General features: G+C 28.5%; 1 pseudogene; it reads right to left on the bottom strand.

The window, feature by feature from the left end:
• Positions 1–13461: 13461 nt before the first annotated feature.
• LOC124887022 lies at positions 13462–15180 on the bottom strand (annotated as a pseudogene).
• Between the last annotated feature and the right edge of the window lie 547 nt (positions 15181–15727).

Genomic DNA, 15727 nt, shown 5'->3' with positions numbered 1-15727 from the left:
CATGGTATAAGGACCTTTTTGGGAGGGAATAATATGCAATTCCTCCTGATTAGGGAAAAAACTAGTTGATGGCTTATCATCCTCCTTGCCCAGCTCTTTTAGCATTTCTAGTAGAGCTGCTAATTTGTCATCTTTCAAGACATTAATTTCTATATCTTGAAATTGGGATATGAGGTTATACAAAACATCATCACCCTCTTTGTTTTCACAAGGTTGCCATTCTTGGCAAGGTAGACACTCATCGTCTGAAGGCATATAATCTTCTTGTTGAAGAACTTTCAAGTCCTCATCGGTTGAACTATTTTGTTCCTCATTATCACTATGGTCCGGATTGGAATTTTTTGAGGAGGAATTTAGCAAAATCTTACCGAAAGAGTCTTTAATCTCATTATCAACAGTAAGACTCTTGATCTTGTTATTTTCTTTGCAATCTTTTGCAAAGTGACCAACTCTACCACATCGGTAACAGGCGTTGGTCTTTTTTGGCTTTTCTATAAGCCTTCTTGGATTTGTAATCCTCCTTTCTCTTAATTTTCTTAGACTTTCTTTTCTCAGAGTACTTTCTATTCTTATGTCTATGAGATTCCCTTGAGGATTTGGGGATATCAATGGAAAATTACTCATAGAATTCTCCTAGCTGTTGTCTCTCATTTAGAAGATACTTCTTAACTTGCTGGTTTAACTTAATCTCATTACATACAATAATCTTTCTTGAGTACAAACTTTTATAAGGTTACCATAGGTATAAGCCTCATAGTCAATACTCATATTAGGACCTCTAAGGGTTGGATTATGTGGAAAACTTTGATAAGGTTTTCTTATATGAGAATCCTGAGAGATCTAGATGTAAGACTCTGACGTCTTTTAGGTGGTATAAAGATGTTTTCCTTTTAAGAGTCATAGAATTACCTGAGAGTAATAGCCCTTATTGGAAGTCCAAGTTTATAGATGGTCTTCTTATGTTATTTGTTGAAAGAAATAGGAAAACCCACCAAGGGAAGATTATTCCCATAAATAGGAGTATTGAGTTTGCTTCTAAATTTTCTGATGAAATAACGGATAAAACCCAATTGCAAACATTTCTGGGTAGTCTAAATTATATATCTTCTTTTGTGGAAGATTTTAAAAAGGATACAACTATCTTGTATGATAGACTGAAGAAAAATCCAATAATAATAATAATAATAATAATAATAATAATAATAATAATAATATAGCTTTTAAAAGAAAATAGTAAAGGCTATTAACTTTCTGAAAAAGTAAAGGCCATTTATGAATAGTAGAGACCAATTGTGAATAGTAAAGGCCATTTGTTATTATTTTGTCTTTTGGTGCATCCATTATATAAAGAGCTCATTTCTATTTTGTAGAGGTAGGTTTTTAGAGCCCCTACTCTCTCTCTACTCTCTTGTAATATATATCTTGGTTTGAAATAAAAGCTTTCAGTTCTGAGCGTTCATCCGTGACAAGGTATAATTTAAATTTTTGTAATTTAAAATTTTAATTTCTTTACTTGTTCTTAGCTTAATGATAGGCTAAATACTTAGTGTTGGACTATAACAAACTAAGCTAATCAGTATGATATGGCATTAGATGTTCAACTAAGAACCTAATCATCCAATGATATTAATGTTGTAATACATAAACCTGTAGTAATAGATTTTGCTTCAAGGCTCATGCCAGAGGTCTAGTTGAAAGGCCTATTAGCCAGGAGGACCTACGACTACAAGTTTGTACTTTGCTTGTAAATATTCCTAGAATATCATTGAAGTAATCCGGTCCTTACTTGGTATTAGACCCATGGCATGCTCTTAGCAATAGTTGTTATATATTCAAGCACTCTTTTCATCATGAATATCATGAGAAAACATAATACTGTTAAAAATAGTATAAAAGAGGAATATGATATGCCTCAACAATTGGATCTATTTAATAAGTGGACGATCCTAAAAGTTCTACCCAGAACGTTATACCAACTAGGTACCTTTAAAAAATTAGGGTTAAAATAAGTTATAAAAACAACTGAAGAAACCCTTATTGTTGATAATGATAATGCTACTTTTAGGTTATTATCTGAAAATGATTTAGCTCCATATAGAGAATCTTATAGATTCATGCATATTGGGTTAATCCAAGTCGCTTTTAAGCCATTAACCTGCGAGGTTTGCCAGAAAGCTTTATAGCAGCTTTAAGAGATGGTAGAAAACAAGATTGGAAAAAATCTCTTATAGGGACTGCCCAAACAAGCCTGGCCTATGGGCCTGTGTATTTTAATGCATATCCAAATTTGCAGATTTCCCTTATTGACGAGAATTCTTTGAATGCTTTAATCTTGAGTATTAAACTACATGTTTATAATTACATGACTGGTACTGAGGTCATATGTATTTGTTACAGAATATATTATAAACCTCTTTATACTTTGAATCCTATGTGTAAAATAATGGATTTAAAAAATGAGACTATTCTTATGGAAACCAATTTTTGTAGGTCTAAAGTAGTAACTAGATGACCTATTAAATGGGATGAAATAGATTTTCCAAAAGAATGGATCCTTGAGGATGCAGCTCCTTCTCAGAGTAACCTCGATAGTGAGATTTTAGAGGTGGAATAGACCGTTGATGGTACTATAAGAATCAGATTTTCTGATTCCCTACCTCTAATGAATAGAGCTAGTGATTTGCATATCACAACTTCATCTAGATTAACAAGATCAACATCGTCTTATATATCCCCTGTTGACTGTATTGTTAATTCTCCATCTAGAGCTTCTACTTCTCAAATTAGAGAAAGTTCTAGAATGAATACTATCAGAATTGATAGCGATAATATTGCTAATGCAGTTTTTGATTTGGATCTAACAGAATTTGAAATGGATTTTCCTATAGGTTTAAAATGAATCAAGACAAAATTGATTTTAGTTCGGGATCTCCGACAAGAAAAAAGATCTATGAAGAGTTTTTTTAAACCTAGATGGGAGCTTTTCAGAACATGTTTTTTCAAAGCTTTAATAAAGATGAAAAAACTACTTTCCAGGAAGAATTTTATAAATATCTTTCTACTCATAACAAAATGATTGCTTTTGTGCCTTAGTTTATGGCCAAGTATGTGGACAATTATATCTCCATGCTTGCTAGGAATTTTAAATTGACTAATGGTAAGGTCACCACATTAGTTTTCCCTCCCCAACAATCTTTCCAATTGGAATAAATAAAATAAAGTAGTTTATTTTACTGCTTTTGCAAAACTAATTGAGGATAATACTGCTCTAATCACTACTCAAAATGTCAACATGATGTTGAAATAGCATTATTATGCTAATATTTACATGAGCATATTAGGAGAACAAATTATCTGTTTACATGAAAAAATAAATAAGGTTCTTGCTCAGATCAAGAAAATAGAGCCTAGTAATACTAAGCAGAAGGATAAGGACAAGGTTGTTACTGCTACATCTAGTATTCAGCCTCCACCTGATATCAAAGATTTTAAGATAAGTAATGACTTAGATGATATACATGAATTGTTAGAAAAAAATTTAGCGGGTTAAAGATAAACCTTATCCATGGTGATAGTACTACAAAGGACAATGATGGTCCTACTGAGGTTAAACAACTCATAGAAAAATTTGCGAAGAAATCGGCCCAAAATATGTTCTATTATCTAAGGCCTATTCCTCAAGATATTCTGTTTGAAGAACAAGGATTGTATGTTTCTAATAGTTTTAGAGGTTATAAAATCTATAAATGGAATGTAGATGGTCTAATTGATAGACAGATCTCTGTTATTGTACATAGAATATTGATGTACTGTACAATCTGCAAAGCCAATCAGAGAAACAATGATAAGGCTATAGAAGAAATGATTACTGCATGCTTTACAGGTCAGCTTAAGGGTTGTTGGGATAATTATCTCACACCAGAACATAAAGCCAAAATTTTAGGTACAGTAAAGATAGAAAATGGTCAAGAGACCTTGAATGCGGTCTATACTCTAGTTATCAATATTATTGAGCATTTTTTAGGGAAATGGACTGATAATAGTAAAAGTATCAGGACTTTACTCAAGAATCTTAAATGCAAGACTCTGACATCTTTTAGGTAGTATAAAGATATTTTCTTATCCAGAGTTATAGAATTACCTGAGAGTAATAACAACCATTGGAAGTTTAAATTTGTAGATGGTCTTCCCATGTTGTTAGCAGAAAGAGTTAGGAAAACCCTGAGAGGTTCTGATCTGAGTATTAACTATGATGAGTATACATGTGGAAGCTTAATCAATGTTTGTACTCAAAAAGGTCTAGATTTACGTTATGACTTTAAGCTAAACCAATAAATAAAGAGACACCATCTCAATGAGAGACAACAATTAGGGGAATTTTGTGAACAATTTACCATAGATATTGCTAAATCTTCTAAAGAGCCCTATAGGTACAAGAAGAAAAAATTCTTTGAGGATAAAAAGACTAAGAGAATAGAGAAAAAATATAAGAGAAAAAAGGATTATAAATAAAAAAAAAAGAAGGCCAGAAAAACTAATTCTTGTTACCGATGTGGTAGATTTGGCCACTTTGTAAAAGATTGCAAAGTAAAGAAAAAATCAAGAGTCTTACCTTAGATGAAGAATTTAAAGACTCTCTATGTAAGATATTGCTTAATTCCTTCCCGAAAAATTCCAATCCAGACCATAATGATAATGAAGAAAGTCATTCATCTATAGACGAAGATTTAAGAGTCCTTCATAATAAGGATTATATGTCCTCAGAAGACGAATGTTTTTCCTGCCAATAGGGACAACCTTGTAGTAATAAGGAAGAAGACGATATTTTTTATAAAATCTACTCCCAATTCTAAGACATAGAAATAAATGGCTTGAAAGAAGACAAATTAGCAGCTCTGAATGAAATGCTAAAAAATTTAAGCAGGAGGATAACCAACCATCTATGAGTTATTCTCCCAAAGAGGAGGAAATCCTTGTATCCCCTCCCAAAAAGGACCTGATACCATGACAGAAGTTCATAAACTTCTAAAGGAAAGACTAAAGGTTGTCAGCATCTCTGCAACAACCCAAGACCTTAAGAATCAGATTGATAATCTCAAAAAAGAAATATCCTTTTTTAAGAGTCACAATTTGTCTTTAGATAAGAGGGTTTCTGTCCTAGAAAATCCTTAAGTGGCGCCTACTGTGGTAGGACCTACTCTGCCTGAGGAAGACTTCCTTCAGACTTTGGAAGTTGTTACTCAGCAATATTTTTATGCAAAAATAACTCTTTTAATTGATTATAATTATAAAAAAGAGTTCACGACTCTCATTGGCAGTGGGGCAGGCTGTAATTGCATCTAAGAAGGTTTGATACCCTCAAAATATTTTGTAAAAACCACTCATATTTTAAGAAATGCTAGTGGGGATAAGATGGGCGTAGAATATAAAATCCCCAAGGTATATGTTTATTAGGACAAAATATGCATGCCAGAAATTTTTGTTTTAGTAAAGGATATTAGTGACGAAATTATTCTGCAAAAACCTTGGTTTGTGCATATATATCCCATAATTTGGTGGGATGAATATGGTATAATTGGCACTTTTAAAAACAAAAAAATTAAGTTTGAATGGTGTAAACCGCCTTATACCAGATATATCAATCTTATCAAAGAAAAAATTCTTTCAAAAAATAAACAAATGGAGTTTCTGAAAAACGAAATATGTAGTTTGACTATTGATCAAACTCTTCAAAATTCAAAACTAATTGAAAAAATTGATTTATTAAAAACTCAGTTTTCAATAGAAATATGTGGAGACCATCCAAATGTTTTTTGGCAAAGAAAAAGGCATGTGGTTAGCCTTCCATATGAAGAAAATTAATGGCCTTTACTATTTGCTTTTCAAAAGTTGTTTTGCTATCATAGTTGTCTTCTCAATAATTCCACTGGTGGGGTCCTGTAATAATTTATTTTTCCCCTTTCCTTTTGCAGATGCGAAGGATTCTTCTAGTTTATACTGGAACTTCTTTAGGTCTTCATCCAGATCTAATTTTTCATCGCTCTGGATGCTTTGGGATTCCTCAGCTAATCAATCTCCTTTATTCTTCAAGGTATGACCTGCAGATGATATGGATATGTTTGAAGGACATCCTTGATCAAGATTCCTTACCAAATCTTGTTTGGATTCTTCTACGTATGAAGCCATTATTTCAGCTTTGGACATTGTTCCTTTCTTCATTTGATGTTTTCGAGCAATGTTTTTGAATGGACTATGTTCTTCCTGTTCATGAGACAGAATCATCTCCCTTTGCTGTTTGTACTGAGTAACAGTTGATTTTATTAATTCAATCAATGATGGACATGGACATTTTCATTTCCAGTCTGCTGGTTTAATTTACTCCCATATTTAGTGTAATAAATCTGCATTAAACATGGTAAATTATCAACATTTGATTTTACCTCTATGGACTATTTCAAGATCTAAGGAATAGAGAATTCAATGAAGAAATACATTGTCGATATTCCTTCAATATATATATATATATATATATATATATATTATATTTTTAGAAGTATCGGTGATACTTCTACCCAGTCCTTATACAGACTTTTAAATAGTTCAAGCAAAATTGTTGTTGGGGGACAATGCAAGATCCACCATTGGGCAAACCAATTTGGTATGCTCTGTTTGTAGATATTTCCACAAACTTTCACAAACCATGAGTGAGATCTCTCAGTATTTTCACATAATAAAACTTTATCAAAGCTTTATACATATACCAGTAATTATATTTAAAAATAATTTTTTGTTGATCTGGATGTATGTATTCTTTTTCTTTAAGGGTACTCAAGCCTCATTCTTCAGGAGAAAAGATCTTTTTGATTATAATCTTTGAAAATTATAATCTTTGCGCACATTTTCATTTGCATAAAAGTGTTGTATTTCTGCAGATATTGTTTGAGACAGTATTGTCTCGTAATGTTTACGATACTTATATCTTACCGTAGTATAAAATGTGTTGTCCAAATATTTTTGCATCAGCAGTTCTGTTACCGCATCAGCAGTTCTCTCCATCGAAGATCATGATATTCCAGAAAAAATATAACCTTTTCTTTTTTATTTTTCTCATATAGTTTTGTATTCCCATTATCATCTTTAAGAATACTAGAATAAGAAGGAACATCATCTTCCTCTTGTTTTTTGGACTTTGATTTCATGAATTCCAAAAAGTTCTGGTATATTTGTTGATCTGTATTCAGACTGGAAGAACTTGAACTTGCAATATTTGAGGCTATAAACCTTTGATTGCCAATTTGGGTGAGGATATGAGGCTATAAGCCTTTGATTGCCAATTTGGGCGAGGACATTTCCTCTTCCCCTGGTTGGAGTTGTTTTACTTCTTCCTCGTCCTCTATAAGAGGAACTGGATCCTTGGGAGGCCATCCTGTATTGGAGTAAGAAAACATTTACCAATTGTAGGGGTGCGGATAACTTCTGTTTGTTGAAATACTATGTCATAGCATTCCTTAGTTATTTGTTTTAACCTTATTAATTCTTCTATATTATTTTTAAGGTATACTATATGTTCCATATTTCTAGTTTTTATGTAGTCAAGTAGATTCTTTTTCATAAGTATTTCTATTAATCTTATTTGCTCCATATCCTTTCTTCAATATTCTAAGTATTTGTAGTTTATCATTTTATCCTATAATAGTTGTAATTTTACAAATTTCTTTGTAATAACTTATTCTAATCCTACTATATTTGATATGTAATTCTATGTGATTCATTAACATTTGTTGTTCATGTATAGTATTATATAAACTATCATTTGTATCTCCTTTTTCTAATGTTGATTTTATTCTAAGTAATTTTTCTTCTAATTGTCTTTTTTCTCTTTTAAGCTGATTCCTATAATTAATTTCTTCACATAGCCAACTTTATTTTTCTCTAACTATTCTAATATATTCTATCATTTTTTAATCTATATAATATCCGTCTGAATAATAACTATCTAAATATGAGCAGTAGCTATCATTATATAAATGTAAGTTTTCTATAGAACTTAATAACTCTTCATTAAAATGAAATGTCTTTTCGTATAAAATTTTTCTTATATCTACTATTTCTATATCCTCAAGTATATACAAAACAAGTATTTTAAATTTATCTATCATCTCATTAGATAAGTAAATATTCATTCTTCATATGATGCTATTTTCAAAATATTCTCTCCAATCATATACATAACAAAATATGGTCATCTTAGATCACTATATACTAGATTATTCTTAAATAACATGTTTTTCGGTCACTATTAGCATGGTAATCTGGATACTTTTTCCCTAAACATCGCCTCTACTCTGGTTACTCCCCTATCACGGCTTCTTTGCCTCACTGGTTTCACCTTTAGGATGGCATAATTCTTGGGAATTTTTCTCCTTTTCCACTTTGCTAATAAACTTCTTAACATGCTATTCTTCGAATAATTCTACTATAAAGTAACTAACATGAGCTTATTTTATTATATCATGATTATCAGGAATTTATGAATTTAGCTATTCATAATTGTAAATGAAAATACCTGTTCTGGTTGATTTGATAAATCTGTGCTTTGCTCATCCATAACTTTTTCTTAGAAATATATCTGTTTTTATTAAATATTCAAAAGTTTTTGTGTACAAGAGAAGACTTGCTTTCAACACATGAAAGTCTTATCTTAGATTGTCGTATGACTTACCTATTTATAATCCTAAAAGATGAAAACGTGTAAACTATTTACACTATTTCTAACTTTACATCTGTAAAAAAAGTAAAAGACTGACAATGATCCTAACTTTACATTTATCAAAAAAGTAAAAAACAAATAATGGCAAGTGCCAAAAAACTAAGAAAAGTCAAAAATAGTAAAGACTAATAACGTTACACAATTATTTACGTATCTTAAGTCAAAAAGACTATTCATAAGTCATTGTTATGTCATTTTCATAGCTTGTTTCTTTTTTCTTTTTTATTTCTCTATTGCTACGTTGCTATATTTCTATCTTCCAGCTGACGTCCTTATCTTCTTTTATTCTAGTTGAACTTCAGGGATCACATTATTTTCTCCACGACATTTTGAGCATTGGTGGACTGGATATTTGTGTCCTATTAATTTGCAATATCTGGTTAATAATTCTTCTGAAATAAATTTCTTTTTAATTTCCCTTGTAGATGGTTCTTTTTCTGGATTGAGCAACGTCCTAATCCATTGTTTAACTTCTTCCATATTAAACTTTCGTAGCTCCCTTGAATTTGAATAGATCATTAATTGGTCTCTCGAATAGTATCTCCATATGGGATTTCCATTGAGATAATTGTTTGTTAGTTCTTGAATAATTGTAGCTATTCCTATAGTTCGCTTATTTGCATAAAAATCAGGCATCTCAACTTTAGGTATCTCTGGCTGTTGAACAATATCTTCCGGTATAATCATATCTTTGGTTAATCTTATTTTTACAACTTGTATAACTAGTTTAATTTCGTCATATAATATCTCTGCTGGTGCAGTATAAAACTTTATAAAAAATAAATTTTCGTTGGTTATTTTCTTATAAGTGGCGAATGCTCTATATAATTCTGGTATAGTTGTTAGTTCATCTCCTTCTTGGGTATATATGGTATTTAATAGTCCATAACTGAAATAGTTTTTAACTAAATTTGGGTTAGTTTTTGGTAATGCGATTAACTTGTTGTAACCTTGTAGCTTTTGGGTTATATAGTCTGTGTTTGGTTCTTGGATATTTGTGGCTCTGGGTCTAAGGTTTAGGCGAGTCTGTATTTTGTAGATATTTTCTATGTATGCTCAAGTTATATGGTTATAGGCTTTTTTATCTTGGTTTAAACTTTCTCGATAAGTGGTAGTTTGTGAGGGTATGAACAAGGGGTCTTTTTGTGATTTTGGTATAAATGTTTTTTCAAATATCTTGTTCATGTTCTGATATCTTTGTCCACTAACTCTTTTTCTTGTACCTACAGTTGTAGATTGATAAACGTTATGGGTTTTATGGAGTGTCCCAACGTCTCTTTTTATCTCTGGAATTTTATTGTCTTCCGATCGACATAGCTCTGCACACTGCTGAGTTATTTGAGTCATAGCTTCAGACTTCAGTTTAACTTCATTAGTCTTTGGCTTTTCTAATTCATTACCCATACTGTCCATTTTCAGTGAAAGTGTAGTTAGGGTTTTGAGTATCTTTTCTAAAGCATCATCTTCTATTATATCAGTCTGTGTAGTTTTGTCTTGATATGTAATCTTTAATAACATTTTTGTTAGTACTGATTACTTCAATTGTAATCGTAAAATTTAATATATTCAATCCTAATCTCCGAATTTCCTTCGTTGTAACTGAATTTTGTATTTTTTTGTTAACCACCATCGTACCTGTGTGTTGTCTATTCGTACACTGAACTTGTTATATACAATATATGACTCAAATGCTAATAAACATTTATATAATGAGCATAATTCTTTTCTATTTATTTCCTATTTTATTTATGTTTCATGAAACGTTCTTGAGTAGTATCTACAATGATGTACTAATTTTTCTTCTTCATATATATATTTAAGTGTTCCTCCATAATTATATTCACTTGCATCTGCTTGTACTATATATGTAAACTTTTTATTTTTGTCTGGAAATTATAATTTTGATAATTATTTACAAAGTATTTTTATTTTCTGTACTTGTTTTTTATCTTCTTCGTTGTAATTATACTCTACATTCTTTCTTAATTTTTTCTGTAATGGCTTTAAGTTTTCTGCTAATTTTGGTATATATTCTCTTACTTGGTTTACTAATCCTAAAAATGATTGTAATTTTTTTTTTGTATCTAATTCTTCTTTTGAATTTATTATTTTTTGTACTATATGTTGTTACATTTTTACTCCACTTTTATCTAATTATATTCCTAAAAACTCTATCTGATTTTTCATAATTTCGGCTTTCTTTTCACTTAAAATTATTCCTGAATTTTCTATTATACCTGCAAATTGTTCTAGTAATTTTAAATGTTCCTCTTTAATTTTTGTATATAATAATATATCGTTTATATATACTATACAATTAGGTAACTGTTTGAAATAGTTATCCATAAAATGTTGATATCTACCTGGTGTATTTTTATGTCCAAATGGTAATACATTTCATTCGTAAAATCCTTGTGGTACTGTAAATGCAGTTAATTTTTTAGATTCTTCTTCTAACTTTAAATGGTATAATCCTGATTTACAATCGAACTTACTAAAATAATTATATCCTTGTATCTGTCTTATTTTTAATATCTTATTTGGTATTGGATAATTATATGTCATAGTTTTTCCATTTAGGTTTCTATAATCAATAACCATTCTACTTTTTCCTCTTTTTTGTTCACTGTGTTTATTTACTATAAATGTTGGGATATTGTGTTTACTATTACTTTTTTGTTATGTATTATTTTTCTAATAATTCATCTATATGCATTTCGAATTCTTTTAAGTTATCAAAGTTATATGTTAATGGTTTTTGAGTTATTATACTATTTTTATCTATTAGCTCAATTCTTATAGTAGTTTTATGTTTTTTTCATTCTTTTAATGGATTTTCAATGTATAGTTGTCTTAATTTTTTCTTTATTATTTCTACCTTAGCTATTGAAAATATAGTTATTTCTTCTTTATTTATTGAAAATATAACTAGTTCTATTATGTCTTCAGTATTTTTTTTTATATTTTCTATTTTTTATGTGATTTTTTCACTTCCTTTTATCCAATCAGCTTTCTTTCTTATTTTATTTATAACTCTTTTTGCTCTTACCTTTTGTTTACATGGTGTTGTAAACCACCAGTGTATTTTAGTTATTATATGTGGATATAGTTTATCTAAAAATGACATTCCTAAAAGCATATCTTTTGATGTTAGTTCATAATTATAGATCTCTTCTATTGTTAATATCTTATCTCATACTTGTATTTTTATATTTCTAGCTTTATAGGTAATTAAGCTTCCTTCATTATTAAATCCTTTGACTACTATTGGTGTTTTTAGCTTATCCCATTTGTCTTTTGTAAACAATTATATCTACATAAGTTGACTTCTGCTCCTGTATCTATCATAGGTGTATAATATCTATCATAATATCTTTCTACTATTATTTTCATAAGTACATATATTTTCATCTTAAAGCTCTCTTTATTAATAATTTTTCCGTATTGTAGATTATGGTTAATTGTATGTGTTCTATATTGTAGGGTTTTACTTGTTCTAACCATTTTATCCCTAATATTATATCTGCTTTTTGCATATCTTCCATTATTTGAAATTCTATTTTTATTTTTCTAATTCCTATTATTATTTCTTTTTCAGTTGTATCTTTAATAATTATTAAACTTCTTGGCAGGTCTGGGCATATATTACTATTAAATTTTATTTCTTCATTTTTCACTAGGTATTTTACTATATGGTTTTCTTCTTGTCCTGTATTTAGGAGTATTAAATATTCTTTTTTATTTATTGTTCCCGTTATATAATATTGAGTTAAATTAACTGTTGAAGTTATTTCATAATTTGTTCTTTTCGATGATCCTGATGATTCTGGTTTTTCAAAAGCTATTCTTTTTGTTGTGCTTATTCTATCATTTTTTATTTCTAAAACTTCTTCTATATCCATGTCTTTGTAACTATAATCATTGTTATCAATTGTTTTTACAAATTTTTCAAAAGGACTTTCTATTTGTATTTTATTAATTTTATTTTTTCCGTTATTTTATGTTTTGTTGTTAATACATATAGATTTTTACATCTTGTTGTAAATATTTTACTTCTTGGGGTTAGTTTTACTCCTGATATTTTCCAATATAGCACTAATGATTTATCTATGTTTTTATCTGTTATTGCAACTGAATAATTTACACTTATTATAAATTTAAATTTTTGGTATATTAGATTTCCTCTTACAACAGTTATTATACTTTTTTTATGGGTTTTATAATTTTATCATCCGCTAAATATAATTCTATTAGTGTATCTATTTCTTCTCTAAAATATTCTTTTATTAATATTTTTGTTCCTCCAAGGTGTACGTATTTTATTAGGTCTTTACTTTTTATATCATTTATTTCTTTATTAATTATTATTTTTGTTACTAGTGGTATACTAGCCCTACCTTTTGCATATCTACAGTCTATTACATGTTCTCTTTGGCCTACTACGTAGTATTCTTCTTTTCATCTGCTAAATATGTTTTTTATTGTTGGTATTTTAAATATTTTTTCTACACTTAAATTTAATTCTTTTCCTTTTATCTCGTCAAATATATTATTATCAAATATTATTTTCTAATCTATTCCTTCTTCATTTAATTATTCCTCTTTTGTTATTATTTTTATATCTTGTTCAGTCATTTGATTCATCTGATTTACTATCTATTTCATTATCTACTTCATTTTTTTAAAATTTCATATATACTATCTTCACTTTCTAACTCGTAATCTATATAATCTATTTGCATATATTCTGTATTTTATATTTTTATTTCTGATATTTGTTTCTTTTTTGGGTCTTTAGGCATTTTACAATCCCTAGCTAAATGTCCTAGTTTTCCACAATTATAACAAGTACATTCTTTTATAGATTTCTTTTTTCTATATGGTCTTTATAATATCTTTTTCTTGGTTTCTTATACTTATATTTTGACTTTCTACACTTCTTATATTTCTTATGTCTTTTTCTTTTCTTATAATATTTTTCTTCACATCCAAATTGAGGTGCTATTTTATCCTTACAACATGCTAAATTCCTTATTAATGTTTTTTTTTATTTTTATCTCTTCTCTGTATTTTTCACATATATTCCTATACCATTGTTGTAGAAATTTTATTGTTTCTCTTAGGGTATCTACTATTTTTGCTTCATCACAACTGTTTATTATTTTTAAATTAAATGGTTCAGGTAATTTACTAAAATATAATCTTCTTACTTCTTTACTTTTTCTGTATTGTATGTTCCCTTATAGTAGTATTCTTTAAATGCACACGTGTCTTCATCTATATAGCACATATTATATATTGCTAGTTTAAACATTAAATTCCTATTTGTATCTTTTTCTTTGTTTTGTTCTTCTTCTTCTTCTTCTGTTGCCATACTGCCAAATTCATCTCTTATAGCTATTTCATATTTTTTTCAATATGTCTATAGGTGTTAGTTTAGTTACTATTGTTCCTTCCGTTTTTTTATCAGCCTTTAATACCTTTTTACTTTTTTCAGTTAAATTTAAAAACCATAATTTTGCTGTTTCTATTAGTGTTCTTTCTATATATTATGGTGTATCTGTTGTATTTATACCATTGTCTAACAATTGTTTTGTTATATATCCTATCCATGATTGTATCATTTTATCTACATCTATTACACAGTCTAGGTCTAAGAAGTTATAATTTTTATTAATTATTTGTTTTGGTGTCCATTGTTATATTCATCCTTTAGATTATACCTTTTAAAACCTATCTTTATAATAATATGTAGGTTTTCTTATTTCTGATGTGCTAGGTATTATATTTTCATCGTCCTTTTTATCAAGAGTGTTTATTTCCGTGTTTGTATTTTCTAAGTTTTCTTTATTAATTACTTCTTGTTTTTCATTAATTTCTAGCTTTTCTATATTTGCTAAGATTTCTGTATATGTTTCACTATCTTCCGAATCATAATTATCTGTTTCTTCAGCATCTATTATATTTATTTCTATTTCATTAGTTTCTAATTCTTTATTTTCTAATTTCTATTTAAATTGATTTATCTCAATTAATAATTTTTGTTCTTTATCTTTTTCTTCTTTTTCTTTCTGTCTTTTTTCATACAGATCTTTTAGCATTTGTAGTTCTTTTTCTAATGCAGCAATCCTATTATTTTTAGTTTTTTCTATTTTTTGTATTTCTTCTGTAGTCTGTTGTTTTATTTTATCTATTTCTTTTTTCCTGTCTATTTCTTCTTTTGCTCTTGCTATTCTTCCCATAGCTGTTGATTTATCTTCTAATTTTAATTCTTCTTTTTCTAACATTAAGTATAAATGTTCACCTATTTTCTTATATCTTCTTCCAAAATTAGAAAATACTATTCTTATTTTTAATCCTTCGTGATTTTCATATGTTTTTTCATCTATTATGAATTCTTCTTTATTCATTTCATCTACTTGATAGTGTATAGATCATGTTGATATATGTATTCTAAATTATCTATTTGTGATTCTAAATATGATATTTCTTCTTTTTGTGTTTTTATTGATTTTTGGCATACTCCAACAATCATGTTATATTGTAGTCTTTCTTTTCTTATTTTTAATTCTTTTCATTTTTCATATATTATTTGTTTTAGTTCTTTATATTTTTGTGTTTTTGTTATATTATTCATCTGTACAATATTTATAATATTTTGATGGATACCGAAATTTGATTTTATCAAAATTAGGTGGTATGTATCTCATTCTTCTAGATCTTAAATGAATTATTAATTTTGCATCATTGCGAGATATTAAGGTAATTAAGTAAGCTAATCTGTGGGGTTTTCTTTTGTTTTATTTAACTTCTTATATTCTGGGTAGTAACTAGTTAAAATTCTTTTAATTTCTCTAAAAGCTTGTGTATTTTTAAATGGTCTTCTCATATTTAACAAATAAATAACAACATAGTTAACAAGATAACGTAATTAATAATATTAACAATTAAGTTAAC

Source organism: Capsicum annuum, chromosome 9, assembly GCF_002878395.1.
Source record: "Capsicum annuum cultivar UCD-10X-F1 chromosome 9, UCD10Xv1.1, whole genome shotgun sequence".
In the NCBI taxonomy this organism is placed as follows: Eukaryota; Viridiplantae; Streptophyta; class Magnoliopsida; order Solanales; family Solanaceae; genus Capsicum; species Capsicum annuum.
The sequence above is the reverse complement of the archived record's forward strand: the minus strand, read 5'-3'. Positions and strand labels throughout refer to the sequence as shown.